Below are 21,118 nucleotides of genomic sequence, written 5' to 3' on the forward strand. Positions count from 1 at the left end.
TTCCAAAGGTTTTAGAAACTCTGTATCAAGAACCAGAAGCAAAGACCAAATAGATATCTAGTTATACCACAGGGACATACACCCTTACCTATCTCACAGGGTGGTTTAAAAAAACTTTTTAAAACGATTTGAGCCCTGGCCAAGTGGTTCAGTTTATTGGAGCATCATCCTGTACACCAGAAGTTCACAGATTTGACTCCTGATCAGGGCACATACGTAGGTTGTTATGATCTGTACCTGGAGATGTTTCTCTCTCACATGGATGTTTCTTTCTCTCTCTTCTCTCCCCTTCCTCTCTCTCTAAAATCAGTAAACATATCCTGGAGTGAGGATTAAAAAAAATAGATTTACCCTGAACAGCGTGGCTTAGTTATTTGGGCATTGTCCTACAAAAGCAAAGTGTCACCTGTTTGGTCCCTTGTCGGGTCATATGCGAGAGGTAGCCATTGGTGCTTCCCTCTCACATGGATGCTTCTCTATCTTTCTTCCTTACTCCTTTCCCCTCTCTAAAAATAAGTAAATAAATAAATAAATAATCTTAAGAAAAATAGATTTTAAAACATTCTTATAGCCAGAAGTTGCAAAATAAATGTAACATATATTCCTAGCCTATTGTTTTTTCCCTTGTTGTTGCTCAAAATAAATTGTTGACCATCTGACCTTGTAGTCTTAGGTACATTGGCAAACGTACCTGAAATGAAGTCCAACAGTATATACATATATATTGAATTGTTATACAATGAACTCAATGAATCACATTTCCTTGTATTCATACCCTATGTGGCTGCCTCTCATAATGAATTTGATCTTAGAATTTGCTCAAACCAATAGAATATTGTGGAAATGACATTCTGTGAGGTCTGGAGCCCACACAATTGGGACTTACCAGGTAAAGAAGTCCATATAAATTAGTTAATGCTGAAAGGCCACATGTAGGGAGGTCCCAGCCTTCCAGTTGTTTCAAGGCCCACGATACATGGATGGGGATGCATTCTGGGCCCTCCAGCTCCAGCTGACTCACTAGATAGATGCGGCAGCATGAGGGAGTCCAGATGAAACCAGAAGAGGAACCACCCAGGTAACCCACAGAATTGTGAGAAACAATAAATCATTGTTGTTTTAAGCTACTAAATAGGTTACATATCAACAGACAACTGAGGCAATACCAAACTTGTGATGACTAAATTATTCTTTTAAAATATATTTTATTGATTATGCCATTACAGTTGTCCTATCCCCTCCTTCATTCCCCTCCAACCTGCAAACCCTCTTCCCCCCATTTCCCCCATTTAGTTCATGTCTATGTGTCATAAGTTCTTTAGCTTCTGCATTTCCCACACTACTCTCACCCTCCCCCTGTCTATTTTCTTCCCACAGTCTATACTACTTATTCTCTGTACCTTCTCCCAACCTCTCCCCTCCTCCCACTCCCCTGTTGCTAACCTTCCATGTAATCTTCATTTCTATGGTTCCACTCCTCATCTAGCTGTCTTTTTAGATTGCTTTTGTTTTAGGTGTGGTTGTTAATAACTGTGGGTTTGCTGTCCATTCACTATTCATCTTTTTTATCTTTTTCTTAGGTAAGTCCCTTTAACATTTCATATAATAAGGGCTTGGTGATGATGAACTCCTTGAATTTGACCTTATATGAGAAGCAATTTATCTGCCCTTCCATTCTAAATGAAAGGTTTGCTGGATAAAGCAATCCTGGATGTAGGTCTTTGGATTTCATGACTTGGAATACTTCTTTCCAGCCTCTTCTTGCCTGTAAGGTCTCTTTTGAGAAATCAGCTGATGGTCTGATGGGAACTTCTTTGTAGGTGACTGTCCCTTTATCTCCTTAGAACTCTCTTCTTCATTTTAATCTTGGCTAATGCAATGATGATGTGCCTTGGTGTGTTCCTTCTTGGGTCCAACTTCTTTGGGACTTTCTGAGCTTCCTGGATTTCCTGGAAGTCTATTTCCTTTGCCAGATTGGGGAAGTTCTCCTTTATTATTTGTTCAAGTAAGTTGTCCACTTGTTGCTCTTCCTCTTCCCCTTCTGGTACACCTATAATTTGGATGTTGGAACATTTAAAGATGTCCTGGAGGTTCCTAAGCCTTTCCTCACTTTTTTGAATTCTTATTTCTTCCTTCTTTTCTGTTTGGTTGTTTTTCTTCCTTTTGGTCAACTCCATTGATTTGAGTTCCAGTTTTCTTTCCATCACTGTTGGTTCCCTGTGCATTTTGCTTCATTTCACTTAGTGTAGCCTTCATTTTGCATCTAATTTGTGACCAAACTCAACCAATTTTGTGAGCATCCTGATTACCAGTGTTTTGAACTGTGCATCTGATAGGTTGGCTATGTCTTGGTTGCTTAAAAGCATTGGCTCTGGGGCTTTGATTTGTTCTTCCATTTGAGCCATAATATTTTGATCTGCTCACACCTGTTGCATATGAGGGGCAGAGCCTTAGGTTTTCACCAGGGTGGGGCAATCCAGTAGCTGGGTTGTGATGACAGGTATGTATGGGTGGGGTCAGAGAGGGAATAATGGTGCTTGTTCCACTCTCTCTCAGATTTCAGTCCCCTCTGCCACTTCCCACAAGCAAATTGGGCCCTTCTGGTGCTGTTTCCTGGGTTGGTGGGCTTGTGTATGTTCTAGGACCCAGTGGGTCTCTCCAACGAACTCTCCTGTGAGGCTGGGAGTCTCTCATGGCACCTCAACCCCCACAAGTTTTTTCAGTTGATGCTTTTAGGCTTTATTGTCTGTCACAGGAACCCTGGGTTGCTCGGTCTGTCTCACTGCCTGTTTTTTGCCTGGCTTTTCTGCGTGTAAATGTGTGTCTGTGGTCAGCCAATTGCCTTGCATGCTTCACTGGGTCTGCTCATTTCCTCCCCACACCTGGGGTCTGCTAGCCCCACACGGCCTCCACGCCCTCCATGCCCAGGTCTGCCAACCACCACTTTTTCCTCCTGCTACCCCTCTCCATTGGCTGCCAACTCCACTCCTCTTACCGGTCTGGATGAATGGTTCATTGTTGGACTTCTGCACAGTTCAATTTTTTGTCTGTTCTGGTTGTGTTTTTGTTTCTAAATCTTTGTTGTCCTTAAATTTGGTCATGCAAGGAGACACAGTATTTCCACCTACACCTTCATCTTGGCCAGAAGTTTTGATGATGACTAGATTCTTCAGCTGTTAGGTGACTGAATCTAGCATTAGATGGGAAAGGGAAAGAATGAAAACTGAAGACATGTCTGAGGAGTCAGAAATAGTAGGTACGTCTATCATCTTGCACAATGACATCAGAACACGTTAGCTTTCTTTCTGATGACAAATAGTGCATGTGAAGAGACATCCCTTTGCTATAATTCACTGCCTGTAGTGAGTCCCCAAAAAATGTCTTACTATACTCAGAGATTAAAAAATACAATTGTCAGTCATTAATAGTTAGGTATAGCTATTCCTTATCATTATGTCAATAAAAAATCTCCAATTTATGAACTGTTTTGAGTACTCTGTTAATGAAACATCAATAAAGTTATATTACTGTAAAAAGAACATGACTCCAACAATCAGTATTATGTAAAAATAGGTTTATGCAATTTAAAACTCTTCTAGATAACATAAAGATTATTTGACAAATAAATCTATATGTTGGCTTTAGTTTCCTCCTTTTCCCTCTGCCCTAATTTTTTTTTAGTGGAGTTAAGATTTCTAGATGGTGCCCTGACCAGTGGGGGTCAGTATGTTGGGCATTTTCCTGCAAAGCAAAAAAATCACTGGTTCAATTCCCTGTCAGGGCACATACCTAGGCAACAGGTTTGGTCCCTGGTTGGGGCATGTGTGAGAGGCAACAGATCAATGTTTCTCTCACATTGATGTTTCTCCCCCTTTCTTCCTCCCTCCTTTCCCCTCTTTCTGGAAAAAAAATACTGTTTAAAATTAAAAAAGATTGCTAGATGGTGGTCAACCCCCCATATTCACGTCTTTTAGCAAGCTGCTATTTTTTTTCCATGGTTGGCTCAAGTTAGGAACCCTGAGTTCTAGCAAGTCCTAGAGACCTGTTGGTTCTTGGGTGTTCATCTTGTGAAGGTTTCAGGTGGGGTCTACACATGTGGGCTGTTTGCCTTGGAACTTGCATAGATAATTCTTAAAACATCACAGTGGTTTGAGGGGAGCAACCGAAGTCTGAGTAATCTAAGCACAAATCTCAAGGGGGTTCAATTCATTTTGGGATCTCCATTACATTTTTGAGAGTGGGTTTGAATGATGATGTAGAGGTGCCAGACACAATGCTGCCCCAGTCCGTGAGCAGAGCCTCTGCCAGCATTGTGTTGAATCTGCTCTTGCATCAATTCATGTAAGTGGTCTAAGAGAAGAGGAATCAGTCTTGCAGGGCAACAGAAGCAACCTATGGACACTGAGGCCTGTTCATGCACAGTGGTCCAGTGGATGCACGCTGGGTTACTATTTTTTAGGTAGGAATGACCCAACTTATATTACCATTTTACATTAGTTCAAAAGTACAAAAGAAGAAATTTAAACATCCACTTATTATTTATTCAACACCACCAATTATATAGACGAATTAAGGCTACAAAGTGGTGAAAAAGAGAGACTTCTGGTCAAGATGGCAGCATAGGTAAACATGGCTCACCTCCTTACAAAACCACATCAAAATTCAAACAAAAATATAGAACAACCATCACTCATAACTGTCAGAAATTGACTTGAATAAAAGTCAGACAACTACAGAATTAAAGAAACCACATCCATGCGGACTTGTAGGAGAGGTAGAGACATGGATGTAGTGAGGTACCACATCCACATGTGGTAGATAAAACTTGGGAGGGATGTCTCAGGAGGGAGGAGTCCTAGCACCACATCAGGGTCCCAGCCTAGGATTCTAATGCCAGGAAGATTACTCCCATAACTTATGGCTTCAAACACCAGCATGGATAGAGTCAGTGAAGAAACTTCTGGAGTCCCAAGCAGTTTCTCTTAGAGAACCTACATATGGACTTACACAGAATTACTCCCTTTGAGCTCCAGCACTGGTGTATCAGCTTGAAAGGCACCAGTGGCATACAGGGAGGAACTGAAGTGTCTAGCATCAAGGTGAAAGCTGGGGGACAGACTTCTTCAAGACAGAAGGGAGGACCATTGTCCCTTTTCTGAACACTAGCCCATAGAGCCACAGAGCTGGCAGGTTACTGCCATATGCATCAACCTGGCTAATGCTGTTTGCTCAGTCCTGGAGGTCCTCAGAGACTCTGGCCCACCAACTTATGGGCCCACCCAAGCTGTTTTTCCATATGAATGTCTGGTCTTAGGTCATGCATCACAATTTCCTAAAGCCTCCCAGACAAGCAACAGCCACTCAGGGAGCCCCCAGCCCACCAGACCACTTGCTAAGTGGCCACAGGCCTGGCACTAGCAGTAATCAATCTAGATTCACAGCTTGGTTTCACATGGGAATCTCCAAGGCCAGCACAAGTAACAGCCATCTCAGATTGCTTTATAGCTCAGGAAGAGTGGTCCCAGGTAAAACACAGGTGGAGGATGACCTTGGCCTATACCACCAAGGAAAATGCGGACTTGTGCACCCAGTGAACAACTACAGACCATGCCAGAGCAACACCACCCTGCTCCTGCATAGCTGATCCTCAACAGAAGATAGATGTTGAGGGTCAGTGGTCACCACCAGACCTTGCAACTAACTGGCCTGGGTAAATCCCTCCCACTGACATGCCAGAAATCAAGGATCATTTACAAGATGAGGCTGCACTTAGTCCACATGAAGGGCACACCTCAAATACCCAGCTTGGGTGGTAAGGGAGGCTATGCCACTTGACCCTATAGGACACCTACTACAATAGACCATGCTACCAAGACAGGGAGTCATAGAAGCACTACCTAATACATAGAAACAAACACAGGGATGCTGCCAAAACGAGGAGACAAAGAAACATGGCACAAATGAAAGAACAGATCAAAACTTCAGAAATAGGACAAAACAAAATTGAGATAAACAATCTATCAGATACAGAGCTCAAAACATTGGTTATAAGGATGCTTAAGGGACTTAGTGAGGATCTCAACAGCATAAAAAGACCCAGTAAGAAATGAAGGATACACGAATCGAAACAACAGGGAAACAACAATAGAGTGGATGAAGCTGAGAATCAAATCAATGATTTGGAACATAAGGAAGCAAAACAAAAAAAAAACCCAATCAGAACAAGAAAAAAAAAAACCCGATGAGGATAGTGTAAACAGCTTCTGGGACAACTTCAAGCAATCCAACATTCACATCATAGGGGAGCCAGAAGAAGAGAAAGAGCAAGAAATTGGAAATCTATTTGAAAAAAATAATGAAAGAAAATTTTACGAATTTGGTGAGGGAAACAGACAAGTCCTGGAAGCACAGAGAGTCCCAAACAAGATGGATGCAAAGAGGCCCACTCCAAGACACATCATAATTAAAATGTCAAAGGTTAAAGATAAAAAGAGAATCTTAAAATCAGCAAGAGAAAAGAAGTTAGTTTCCTATAGGGGAATTTCTGTAAGACTGCCAGCTGATTTCTCAAAATAAACTTTGCAGGCTAGAAGGGACTGGCAAGAAATATTCAAAGTCATGAAAAGCAGGGACATATAGCCAAGACTGCTCTACCCAGCAAAAATATTATTTAGAATTGAAGGAGAGATAAAGAGCTTCCCAGCCAAGAAAAAACTAAAGGAGTTCATCATCACCAAACCATTATTATATGAAATGTTAAAGGGACTTATTTAAGAAAAAGAAGATTAAAACTATGAACAATAAAATGTCAACAAATACATATCTATAAACAATGGAATGTAAAAAACAAATTAAGCGAACCAGAAGAACAGAGACAGAAAGAGTTTTTCATGGTGACCAGATGGGGGGTGGGTACAGGGATATAGGTAAAGGGGTGAGGGGATTAAGAAGTACAAATAGGTAGTTACAGAATAGCCATAGGAATGTAAAGTACAGTACAGGAAATGGAGTAGCCAAAGAACCTACACATGACACCTGCACATGAACAATGGTGTGGGGATTGCCTAAGGGAGTGGGGGGCGGTGCTGGGTGGAGAAAATTGGGACAACTATAAAAGCATAATCAATAAAGTATAATTTAAAAAATAAAAAAAGTAAATTGTGCAAGAGAGTAAAGAAAAAATGGACACACCTTGGTGGGTGTAGTTTGGTGGATTGAACACAGGCTTCAAACCAAAGGGTCACCAGTGTGATTCCCAGTCATGGCACATGACTGGGTTGTGGGCCAGATCCCCAGTGGGGGCCAGGTGAGAGGTAACCACACATTGATGTTTTTCTTTCTCTCTTTCTTCCTCCCTTCCCCTCTCTATAAAAATAAATAAATAAGTAAATTTTTTTAAAGAAAGGAAAAAAGAACACAAAGTATGTTCTCAAGCAACACTGTAGTTTTCTTTAGCATTGTAACATAAAAATCTGGAAGTAGAGATTACCTTACCACAGCGTGGAGTTTATTGGCTTTAACCTAAATTTTAAAAGTTCTGAGGATCAGGTGTGAGATTCTGGGAATGCCTCAAGATCAATGCAATTACTATTACAGCCACTCTGGGAAACTTTTTGGAAGTCTCTAAGATTCTCACTTGCAAATCAGAGGGACTGAAGGAAAGAAGGAATGTCCTCTTGTGGTGGTTTAAGAATATGTCCACACATTCTCTGGTAATTTCCCCTCAAGAAGTAATTTTGCAGGGGAAAAAAGTGTTGTGGGGCAATACAAGATGGTAGCAAGGTAGGTGAAAAATACACTCATCTTCTCAGAGGACCACACTGGTATTACCACTAAATTACAGAACAATCATCCTGAATAACCAACTTAAGACTACCTGAAAAGCAGTAACATTGAGACTTGTAGGAAAGGCAGAGACACAAAAAGGGCTGACACAGAACACTGGGCTGTGAAAAGCAGTGGGGTTTCTGTCAGTCAGGGAGACATAAGAGTCCATTAGAGACACAGGCATCCTCTTAAGGGACCAACACACAAAATTTTGCACACAGTCACTCAACTTGGGCTCTAGCAATGGGAGGATTGAGAGGATTAGAGTCCTAGAGTTGTGTAAAGAGAATCTGGAGTTTGTGGTTCTGGGGAGAGAGTTGAAGGAACAGCCACCAGGATCCCTGAGCTGAGTCATTCTCCCATATAGCAGATGCCATCTTTCTTGGGTAGAGCACTCCCCTCCATAGTATCAGTCTGAGGGAAAGCAATAACCCCACCCTCTGAACTATGTTTCTCACAACTCTACAGAGCTTACACCCAGTTAAGGAGCCAGATTTGTTCAGGATGTACAGGTCTCGGCAGACTCATGGGGTGTCAGTGACAGTTGAGTGGCTTTGGTGAGGGCCGTTTCCCCCATTAGGACTACCCTCCTTACTTCTGACCGACCCACTCCTCAGGCTCCACAGATCCCACCTGCCCAACTCTTAGTGGCTCTGCCCTGCGAAGATTGGGGCAAAATCCAGGACAGATAGAGTTGTCTGACTCTGAACCAGGGTGCCACACCACCCCATCTTCCCCGAAGCCTGATCAGCTCCTCCCCTTCACAGGACAACCACCCTACCTGGTGATTTACTGTGAACCTACCTCATGCAACTTGAGTACCATCAAAGGTTCTTTCAGTGACTGAGAGTAAGAAACAGGTAGCCCGTGGAGACAGGCAGAGATGAATCTCAGGATGCCTTGGGACTTTTTCTGACCTGCTATTGGGCCTGCTGCTGGTAAAAGTTAGCCTTGGTGCACAGCTTGGTCCATCCTGCATGCACTCAGGACCAGCAGAGGCAGCCACAAACTATGGGTCACATGTAGCTCCATACAGGTTGCTAAGGGCCAGTTATAGAAAACATCTATATTGGTATGCACCAGAGTTCCTCTAAAGGGACACAGAACCAACAAACTCAGTGGTCATCTTCAGACAACATCAGAACAGGATCCAATTAACTTCATAAGCAACATATACAGAGACAGATTTGGGCAGACACCAAACACTGCTGAGGTGATTCTGCTTCATGTGGTCAGCTCCTGCATAGCAGTTTGCGTGCTGCGATTGGGCGTTGAGCTTCATAGTCAATTCCAGGGACGAATGGGCCAATATCAATCAAGACTTAATTTCAACAGAAGGACCCACATAATCTACACAAGGGACATTTCTGGAGCACCCTGCTCAGGTAATCAAGGGGACTACACCACTGGGCCTCACAGGACACATACTACATAAGGTCACCAGAGGAACACTAGAAGTCATAGTAGGTAGATCTGGCTAATGTATAGAAACAAACACAAAGAGGTAGCCAAAATGAAGAGACAAAGAAAATGCCCCACTCCAGTCAAGATGGTAGCATAGGCAGTCATATGTGCAAAGAAGTCATGATTGCTTCTTTGCACAATCATGTCAAAATTACAGCTGAAATATAGAACAACCGTCACTCAGAAACATCAGAAAATGAGCTGAATTGAAGTCTGACAACTATGAAATCAAGTAGAATGGAATTCTGACAACTACAGAATTAGAGAAACTGCATCCATACAGACTGGTAGGAGGAATGCAGACACAGAATGGGCTGGTCCCACAAACATGTGGATAAAAATTCAGGAGGAATATCTCAGGAGCAAAGAAACCCAAGGCTCCCCAGACTAGGATTCCAGTGCCAAGAAGATAACTCCCCACAACTTTTGACTGCAAAAACCAGCAGGGATTGAATTGGTGGAAGAAACTGTGGGAACTCCAAGCAGTTCCTCTTAAAGATCCCACATATGAATTCACCTACTCAGACTTACTCCCTCTGAGCTCCAGAACCAGGGTAGCACCTTGAAAGGCACCAGTGGTATACAGTGGAAACTGAAGTGTCTGGCATCAGGGTGAACAGAGGCCATTGTCCCTTTTCTAAACCCTCCCCACAAAGAGCTGGTAAGCTGGTGCCATATCTGAGACTCCATCAACCTGGCTAATACTGTTTGACTTGCCTTAGAGATCCCTACAGACTCTATCCCATCAAATTTATGGCCCAGCTCAAGCTGCGTTTCCATAAGAATGGCTAATCTTGGCTCCTAAATCCTGTCAAACAAGTGGCAGCTGGCTTCAGTGAGTCCTAGCTACAGCCAGATTAGCTTCACAACTTGGATTCACCTGGGAATCTCCCAGGCCAGCACAAGTAACAGCCATCTCAGATTGCTTTAGGGCTCAAGCAGGGTGCCCTAGGTAAAACGTGTGTGGGGGCTGACCTTTGCCTGCACCACCCTGGATACCCAAGAGCTAGTGCACCCAGTGGACAGCTGCAGACCATGTCAGAGCCCCACCACCATGCCCTTGCACAGCTCATCCTCCATGAAGAGCAGACATTGGTGGTCAGTGGTCATAGCCAATCCCTGAAGCTGACTGGCTTGGATAAATCCCTCCCACTGACCTGCCAACAGCAGCCAAGGCTCAACTGTGAGAGGAAGATATACTCAGCCAACACAAAGAGTGCACCTTAAGTACTGAGTTTTGGTGGTAGTTTGGGCTGTGCCACTGGGCCCTTTAGGCCAGCTACTACATTAGGCCACACTACCAAGACACAGAATCAAAGCAGCTCTACCATGGAAACAAACACAGGGAGGCTGCCAAAATTAGAGACAAAGAAACATGGCCCAAATGAAAGAACAGATCAAAACTCTAGAAAAAGAGCTAAATGAAGTTGAAATAAGAAATCTAACAGATACAGAGTTCAAGACACTGTTCATAAGGATGCTTAAGGAATTTAGTGAGAACTTTAGCAGCATAAAAGATACCCAGTCAGAAATGAAGGACACACTAATTGAAATAAAGAACAATTTACAGGGAAACAACAGCAGAGTGGATAAAGCCAGAAGCAAATCAATGACTTGAAACATAAGGAAGCAAAAAACAACCAATCAGAACAACATGAAAAAAGAATCCAAAAAAAATGAGGCTAGTGTAAATAGCCTCTGATACAACTTCAAGAGGGTCAATATTTGCATTATAGGGGTAACAGAAGGAGAAGAGAAAGAGGAAGAAACTGGAAAACTATCTGAAAAAATAGTGAAGGAAAACATCCCTAATTTGGTGAAGGAAATATATATGCAAGTCCTGGGAGCACAGAGAGTCCCAATTACAATGGATGCAAAGAGGCCCACTCCAAGACACATCACTCTTAAAAGGCCAAAGATTAGAGATAAAGAGAGACTCATAAAAGCAGCAAGAGCCCTGGCTGGTATAGCTCAGTGGATTGAGCCTGGGCCTGCGAACTAGAGTATCCTGGTTCAGTTCCCAGTCAGGGCACATGCCTGGGTTGCAGGCCAGTTCCCAGCAGGGGGCAGGTGGGAGGCAACCATATATTGAGCACTCTGAGGGCAGCAGGCAGGGAGGTTAACATGAATCTGGCTTTTGAGTTGGCATTGAATGCTGTTGTTTTAAAATTAAAGATAACTTTTAGAAACAAACAAACCAAAAAAAGCAGCAAGAGAAAAGAAGTTAGTTACCAGATTGTTGCTTGCTGGGTGGGGGAGAGCAACAGTGGATGAAGAAGTGAGGGGATTAAGAAGTACAAATAAGTTGTTACTGAATAGCCATGGAGATGTAAAATACAGTATAGAAATGGAGTAGCCAAAGAACTTATACACATGACCCATGGACATGAACTATGGTGAGGGATGTCTGAGGGAGTAGGGGATGTGGAGTGGAGGCGGGCAAAGGGGGAAAAGTCAGGATGGATGTAATAGCATAATCAATAAAATATAATTTAAAAAATGCTAAATGAAAGCATAAGAGAAATCCCCAGAAAAATAATTAAAGGAAATGGAGACAAACAATTGATGAGGTATGGAGTTCAAAGTAATGGTTATAAGGACGGGCAATAGCATGAAAAAGAACACTGAAACCACAAAAAAAACCAGTCAGAAATGAAGACTACAGCCCAGGCTAGGTAGCTCACTTGGGCAGAGCATTGTACTGATACACCCAGGCTGTGGGTTTAATTCGGTAAGGGCATGTAGAAGAATCAACCAATGAATGCATAAGTAAATGGAACAACAAATTGTCACTTCTCTCTCAAAGTAAGTAAATAACAAAGAAAGACATAATGAATACAATATCTGAATTGAAGAATAAACTAGAAGAAATAAACGGTTGTATGAAATAGAAGATAAATCAGTGATTTGGAAGATAAGGTAAAAACAAACACCCAATTAGAGCAACAAAAAGAAAAAGAACTTAAAAAAGTTAAAAATAGTTTAAGGAACTTTTGAGACAACATGAAGCATAACATTAGCATCATAGGAGAAGAGAGACAGAAAGGGATCACGGACCTATCTAAAGAAATAATGACCCAAAACTGCCCTAACCTGGTGATAGAAAAAGGTATACAAGTCCAGGAACTGCATACAATCCCAATCAAGATGAACCCAAAGAGGCTGACAATGAGAAACATCATAATTAAATTGGCAAAGTTTAGAGACAAAGGGAGATTCTTAAATTTACAAGAGAAAGATGGTATACATAAGGGAGCTCCCATAAGACTGTCAATTGATTTCTGAACAGAAATATTTCAGACCAGAAGAGGTTGGCATGAAATATTCAGAGTGATGAACAGTAAGGACCTATAACCAAGACTATTTTACCCAGCAAGGCTATCATTGAAGATTGAGGGAGAAATAAAGAGCTTCCCAGAGAAGAAAAAGTTAATGGACTTCATTTCTGCCAAATGAGCATTACAAGAAATGTTAAAGGGCCAGCTTGAAAAAGGAGGTGGAGGACAAGAAGGAAGAGGAGAAATAAAAGGAGAGGGAGGAGAAGAAAAAAAGGAACATAGTTAAAAGAATAAAATGGCAATAAATATGTACTTATCAATAATCAGTTTAAATGTAAATGCCTTTAATGCTCCAATCAAAAGACATAGGGTAACTAAATGGATAGGAAAACAAAACCCGTATATATGCTATCTACAAGGGACCCAGCTCAGAATGAAAGATACACATAGGCTAAAAGTAAAGGGGTAGAGAAAATATATTTCATGCAAATGGGAAAGGAAAAAAAGCTGGGGTAGCTGTAGTTATATCTCATAAAATAGCCTTTAAAAACTATTGTAAGAGACAAAGAAGGCCTACACAGTGAGAATAGGAGCAATCCAACAAGAGGGTATAACTCTTGTAAACTTTTACGTACTTTTATGTTGGTGCTCCAACACAGGAGCACCAAAATATGTAAAGCAAACCTTGAAGACATAAAGAGAGAGATTTACAGTAATAAAGTCATACTAGGGGATTTTGTCATCCCATTGACATGAATAGATAAATTTTCCAGGGAGAAAATTAACAAGGAAATGGTGGTCTTAAGTGACACACTAGATCATATGGATTTAACTGATTTCCTCAGAGCACTTCATCCCAAAGCAGCAAAATATACATTCTTTTCAAGTGTACATGGAATATTTTCTAATATAGACCACAAGTTAGGACACAAAATAAGTCTCATTAAATTTAAGAGATTAAAATCATATCAAGCATCTTCCCTGACCATAATGATATAAAACTACAAATCAATAACAAGAAAAAAAAACCCTGAAAAACACAGAAAGACACAGAGGCTAAATAGCATGTTACTAAATAATAAATATCTTAATAGTGTGATCAGGGGAGAAATCCCAAGATACCTTGAAACCAATGAAAATGAAAACAAAACAACCCAAAATCTGTGAGACACAGCAAGAGCCATCCTAAGAGCAAAATGCATAGTACAAAGGCCTGTCTCAAGAAACAAGAAAAACCGCAAATAAACAATCTGCCTTTACACGCTAAGGAACCTGAAAAAGAATAACAAACAAAACCCAAAGTGAGTAGAAGGAAGGAAATCATAAAGATCAAGGCATAAATAAATAGAATAGAGGCTAAAAAAATACAAAAGATCAATGAAAACAAGAGCTGGTTTTTTGAAAAGTAACCAAGATTGACAAAACTGTAATCAGACTCATCAAGAAAAAAGGAGGGAAAACCCAAATAAATAAAATCAGAAATAAAAGAGAAGTAACAACTGACCCCAAGGAAATACAAAGGATTGCAATAAAATATTACAAAAAAATATATGCCAGGAAGTTGGACAACCTGGATGAAGAGGATAAATTTTTAGAAGCATGTAACCTTCCAAAACTGAATCAGGAAGTATCAGATAATCTGGACAGACAGATCACACCTAGTGAAAATGAAGTGGTTATCAAAAAACTACCCCAAAAGAGAAGTCCTCAACTGGATGGCTTCACACAGTAAAATTTTATCAAACATTCAAAGAAGATCTAACACCTATCCTTCTCAAATTATTCAAAAAAATTCAAGAAGAGGAAAGAGTCCCAAGCTCATTTTATGAGACCAAAATTAGCTTAATTCCAAAACCAGGTAAAAACACTACAAAAAACAGAAATTATAGGCCAACATCACTGATAAGCATGGGTGCTAAAATCCTCAACAAAATATTAGCAAACTGGATCCAATAATATATTACAATGATCATATACCATGATCAAGTGGAATTTATTCCAGGAATGCAAGGTTGGTACAGTATCTGCAAATCTATAAAGATGACACACCACATAAACAAAAGAAGGATAAAAACCACATGATCAAATTAATAAAGGCAGAGAAAGCATTTGAAAATATCCAGCACCCATTTATGACAAAAATGCTTATCAAAATGGGAATAAAGGGAACAGATCTCAACATAACAAAGGCCAAAAATATGATAATACCACAGCCAAACTCAATGGGAAAGCAGTACAAGTGTTTCTCTTGAGATCAAGAACAAGGTAGGGAGACTTCCGCCAAGATGGAGGCCTAGGTGGAAGCACTGCACCTTCTCGCACTACTAAGTTTAAAAACAACAAAGTTTTATCAACAAAAACGCAGCCAAACCACAGAAAATTGAACTACACGGAAGTCTGACAACAACAAACCCATCAGCCACACTGGTAAGAGGGGCGGAGCCAGCAGCAGAGCGGGGTCAGGCAGGAAAGATATACCAGACCAACCTGGGCATATGACCCAGGTGCACCAGCAGCCATGGGCAGACCCCAGGTGTGGAGTAGCAGGGGGCGGACCCACTGAAGGCACAAGATGGTGGACCCGCTGAGGGCTGATCGCAGTCACACATTCATGCACAGATAAACCGGTGAAGGAGCTAGCAGTGAGATGGACTGCACAGGCCCCAGCAGCAGGAAGCAGCAGAGGGAACCGCCATTATCCCTCTCTAACCCTGCCCCCACATACAGTGTCAAAAACCCGAGACCTGGGTGGCCCCACCCTGGTGAACAACTAAGGCTCCACTCCTCATATGCAACAGGCACGAACAGATCAAAACATGGCTCGAGAACAACTCAGAGCCCCAGAGCCAATAAATCTAAGCAATGAAGAAATAGCCAAACTTTTAGATGCGCAGTTCAAACACTGGTGATCAGGATGCTCACAGAACTGGTTGATTTTAGTCACAAATTAGATGAGCAAATGAAGGCTAAACTAATTGAAATGAAGGGAAATGCACAGGAAACCAATAGTAATGGAAAGGAAACTGGGACTCAAATCAAAGGAGTGGACCAGAAAGAGGAAAAAAATGACCAAACAGAAAAGGATGAAGAAACGAGAATTCAAAAAAAAAAATGAGAGGCTTAGGAACCTCCAGGACATCTTTAAACGTTCCAACATCCGAAATATATGGGTACCAAAAGGGGAAGAGGAAGAGCCATGAGTGGAACACTTATTTGAACAAATAATAAAGGAGAATTTCCCCAATCTGGCAAAGGAAATAGACTTCCAGGAAGTCCAGGAAGCTCAGAGAGTCCCAAAGAAGGTGGACCCAAGAAGAAACACACCAAGGCACATCATAATTACATTAGCCAAGATTAAAATGAAAGAGAAAATTCTAGAAGCAGCAAGAGATAAGGGGACAGTCACCTACAAAGGAGTGCCCATCAGACTGTCAGCAGATTTCTCAAAAGAGACCTTACAGGCAAGAAGGGGCTGGAAAGAAGTATTCCAAATCATGAAAACCAAAGACCTACAACCAAGATTGCTCTATCCAGCAAAGTTTTCATTTAGAATAGAAGGACAGATAAAGTGCTTCTCAGTTAAGATCAAATTCAAGGAGTTCATCATCACCAAGCCCTTACTATATGAAATGTTAAAGGGACTTATCTAAGAAAAAGAAGATAAAAAGGATGAACAGTGAAAGGACAGCAAACTCACAGTTATTAACAACCACACCTAAAACAAAAGCAAATTAAGAGGACAGCTAGATCAGGAGTGGAACCATAGAAATGAAGATCACATGGAGGATTAGCAACAGGGGAGTGGGAGAAGGAGAAGGGGGGAGAAGGTACTGAAAATAAATAGCATAGACAGTAGATAGAAAATAGATAGGGGGAGGGTAAGAATAGTAGGGGAAATATAGAATCTAAAGAACCTGAGACACGTGTTCATGAACTAAAGGGGGGAGAATGGTGGGGCAGTGGTATGCAGGGTGGAGGGGAACGGAGGGGGGGAATAGAACAAATGTAATGTCATAATCAATAAAAAAAAGTTTAAAAAAAAGAAAGCTAGGAAATAAACCCACACCTTTATAGTCAATTAATATTTGATAGATGAGGCAACAACATACATTGGGGTAAAGATAGTCTATTCAATAAATGATGTTGGTAAAATTGGTGCAAGATATGTGCAAAAAATAAATAAACCACCTTGTTACATAGTAAACAAGAATAAACTTAAAATGAATTAAAGTCTTAACTGTCAGACTCAAAACCATAAAAATCCTAGAAGAACGCATAACCAGTAAAACCTTGGACATATCTTATAGCAAGGTTTTTTTCTGATATATTGCCTTGGGCAAGGGAACCCCCAAAATAAGTAAGCAAATGGGACTACATCAAGCTAAAAAGTTTTTGTCCAGCAAAGGAAGCCATGAACAAAATAAAAAGACAACTCACTGAATGGGAGAACATATTCACCAATAATCCATTTGATAAGGGGTTAATATTCAAAATTTATAAAGAACTTACAAAAACTCAACACCAAAAAAATGCAATTTAGAAATGGGCAAAAGACCTGAATAGACACTTCTCCAAAGAGGACATACAAATGACCAATTGGCATATGAAAATATGCTCAACATAAGAGAAACACAAATTAATATCGCCTCGCATCCGTCAGAATGGCTATTATCAATAAATCAAAAAACAACAAGTGCTGGTGAGGATGTGGAGAAAAGGGAACCATAGTGCACTGTTGGTGGGAATGCAGACTGGTGCAGCCACTGTGGACAGCAGTATGGATGGAGTTACTTCACAAAATTAAAAATGGAACTGCCTGTGACCCAGTGATTCCACTTCCGGCTCTACTTGTATATGTGAAGAAACACAAAACACTGATTCAAAAGAATATACGTATTTATGTTTATTGCAGCATTATTTACAAAAGCCACAATTTGGAAATAGCTCAAGTGTCCATCAGTGGATGAGTGATCAAAAAAGCCCAGATGTATATACTCAATGGAATTCTAGTTGGTTGTAAAAAAAAAAAAAAGGAAATTGAGTAATGAAACAAGTGAGTTCTGTTGCCTGCTGCAAGGAAAGCTGTATCTGTGAGACAGGTGTTGATACAAAAGGAAAGAGTTTTATTCAGGGGCCATGCAACGTGTGTGAATTGTGGTCTCCCCATGTCAAAGATCATCCCTTTGCTCAGGCTTGTGGTTCTTATAGGGATAGAAGATGGAGGGTTTCTCTTTTATAGCTAGCTTTTGGCACGCTGTGGCCCTATCCATTCGTCTTTCTAGCTTGCAGCATGCTTGGAACCTGTCCATCCATCTTTACAGCTTTCGGGTGCTTAGGTCCTGTCTATCTTTCTAGTTTTTGGTGTGCTCAGTGTAAGGACCTCCCCCTGCACCATCTTGGCCAATAGAGAATACTTTCCAGGGCTCCTACTGAATGTCTACAGTAACAAGCTTACCTGTTGTGACAGCATGGATGACTTGAATAGTATTATGTTATGTGAATTAAGCCAGTCAGAGAAAGACAAGTTCCATATAATTTCACCCATATGTGGAATCTAATGAACAAAATAAATTAACAAACAAAAGAGCAACAGATTCATGGATACAGAACAGACTGATAGCTGTCAGTGAAGAAGGCATCCTGGGGTGGGATAAAATACTTGCAGAGATTAAGCAAAAATAAATAATTCATAGACATGGCCAACGGTATGGTGATTACCGGAAGAAAAGAGGGGTAGGGGATGGTAGAAGAAGGTATAGGGGTGTACAAATGATGATGGAAGGAGACTAGACTTGGGGTTGTGAATACTATGCAGTATACAGATGATGTATTAAAGAATTGTACACCTGAAACCTATATAATTTTATTAACCAGTGTCACCCCAATACATTCAATAAAAAAGAAAAAGAAATAACTGGTTTTATTTTCCTTCTCTGATCATTTGCTATGCTTGTTTCTAATGAATATAATGTGATGGAAATGATAGATTTTGACTTCTTGGTGTAGATTATAAAAACACTGCAGTTTCCTCTTTGCTCTCTCTTGGACCATTCCCTCTGGGGAAAGGCAGATACTGGAGCAGCCCTACGGAAGGATCCAGGTGGGGGAAGGGAGGCCTCTTTGAAGAATCTACCAAGGGCCTGAGGCCTGGGGCTAACAGCCCCTGAGTAGCCATCTTGGTAACAGATCTTTCAGCCTCACTCAAGCCTTCAGATGACTGTAGTGCCAGGAGACATCTTAACTCTCCAGATAAACTGCTTCCAAATTCCTGGACCACAGAAATTGTGAGATGACCACTGTTTCTGGTTTTCAGTTGCTCATTTTTGGAGAAACTTATTATGCAGCAATAGATAAACTATTCATGTGTTAATATACATATGCATAATAGCTAATACTTACCAAACACATCCTTCTACAAGCATTTTATGTGAAATAACTATTTAATTCTCACGACAAGTGTAAAGGTAGGTGATATTATTGTCTACATTTTGCAGATCAGGAAACTGAGGCACTGAGTAACTTGCCCAAGGTTACCCAGCTAGCTAATGGTAGAGCCAGGATTTGACCTCTGGAAGTCAGGCTTTACTGTTCTGTACACTAATTTCTGTGTTACACTGTTGTTTTGATGATGCCAATGATGATGTTATGATGATGACATCAACTTGGTAATGTAAGAGTGCAATTGGATGTACAGCATTCATTAGTTTTCTCTTACATTTGGTAAAAATTAATTGATACATTTTTCTTGAATTTTGCTGAGCTTGCTTGGGGGGGGGGAAATGCATATGTACTGCCATTTTTCACTTCTTTTGGACTGTTACAGAGACCTAAGTATATACAGTTCTAATACTCATAGGCTTAAAATTTTTTTTATTACTTATTGGTTTTAGAGAAAGAGAGAAAGAGAAACATCAATTTATTGTTCCATTTATATATGCATTCATTGGTTGATTCTTGCATGTGCCCTGACTGGGGACGGAATCTGCAGTCTTGGTGTACGGGGACAATGCTCTAACCACTGCGCTTCCTGGCTAGGGCTACTTCCCCTTTTTATTATTTTTAAATTTTTATCTTCACTAGAGGACATTTTTTCACTTCTTTTAGAGAGAGAGTAAGAGAGAAAGGAACAGAGAAAGAGAAACATCAATGCAAGAGAGAAGCATTGGTTGGTTACTTGATCCTATGAGCCCTGACTGGGGACCAAATCTGCAACTTGGTATGTGCCCTGACTGCAAACCTAGCATGCAACCTTTTGGTTATGTGATGATGATCCAACCAACTGAGCCACACCGACCAGGGTATTAGTTCCCTTTCTTAATTATAGTAATTCACATAATTGATTTTTAATTTTTATTTATTGATTTTTAGAGACAGAGAGAGGGAGGGGGGAGAGACAGACAGACAGACAGACAAAGATCAATTTGCTCTTCCACTCACTTATGCATTTACTGGTTGCTTCTTGTGTATGCTCTGGCTAGGAATTGAACATACAATCTTGACATGTTGGCCAATGCACTTATACCAACCGAGCTACCTGGCCAGGGCCACATAATTGATTCATGTAGCAGTAAATGATGGTAAAATAAAAATATTAAATTCATACTCTATTACTTTTATCCTTCTTTTTTGCATTTCCTTTAAAATGTCATTCTAAATTATAATGCCTCTTAAAGAAAATTTTAATTTCCATATTGGCAGAGGGTAGGTCTATAATTTATTATTGTTTTTTAAGCATCTAACACAATGTATGTAAAGGTGTTTGTTGCTAATTAAGTTGGGGTATTGTAATGAACATTACAAATATTCTAGGTGGCAAATATAGTTCTCTCCTAATTTATAGAAATATAATGACTGATGAGACCATTTTAAGATCTTTAAATGTTACCTTTTTTTAAAAAATAGATTTTATTTATTTATTTTTAGAGAGACAGGAAAGGAGGGAGAGAAACATTGATTGTTTGCCTCTCACTCTCGCATGTCCCCAACCAGGGACCTGGTCTGCAACCCAGGCATGTGCCCTGACTGGGAATAGACCTTTCAGTTTGCCAGACAATGTCCAACCCACTGAACCACACCAGACAGGGCTAATTGTGTTACCTTGTCAGTCAGGCCTTTCCTAAACACCTTCCCAGAAGGTTGCTGGGGTGTGTGTCTGTGTGTGTGTGTAGTTTTCATAGATGTTATCGCCATCTGGTAAGCATAGTGTGTATTTCACATATTTATTTGATTTTTGTGTGCTAAGCGTACTATAATGGAAGAATGCCTAGGATAATGCCTACTATATAATAGGTATTTGATAAGTATTTGGGAACAAATGAATGCTCAAGATTCAGCAAACAGATGGGGTAGTGTTTCTCAACCAGTGCTAATGATAATTCCTGCTTATTAAATATTTTCTATATCTTATTTCATTATCATATTGACCTAGGAAAGTTGGTATTAATATTATTACCATTTTCCAGATGTTGTAATTAAGTAACTTTCCCAAGGATATACAGAAATTAAGTAGCAGAAATTGTTTTCAACATTATGCTAAGTGAAAGAAGGCA

This window comes from Artibeus jamaicensis, unplaced genomic scaffold (assembly GCF_021234435.1).
Source record: "Artibeus jamaicensis isolate MK-2021 breed Jamaican fruit bat unplaced genomic scaffold, CSHL_Jam_final contig_834, whole genome shotgun sequence".
NCBI classification, from domain to species: Eukaryota; Metazoa; Chordata; class Mammalia; order Chiroptera; family Phyllostomidae; genus Artibeus; species Artibeus jamaicensis.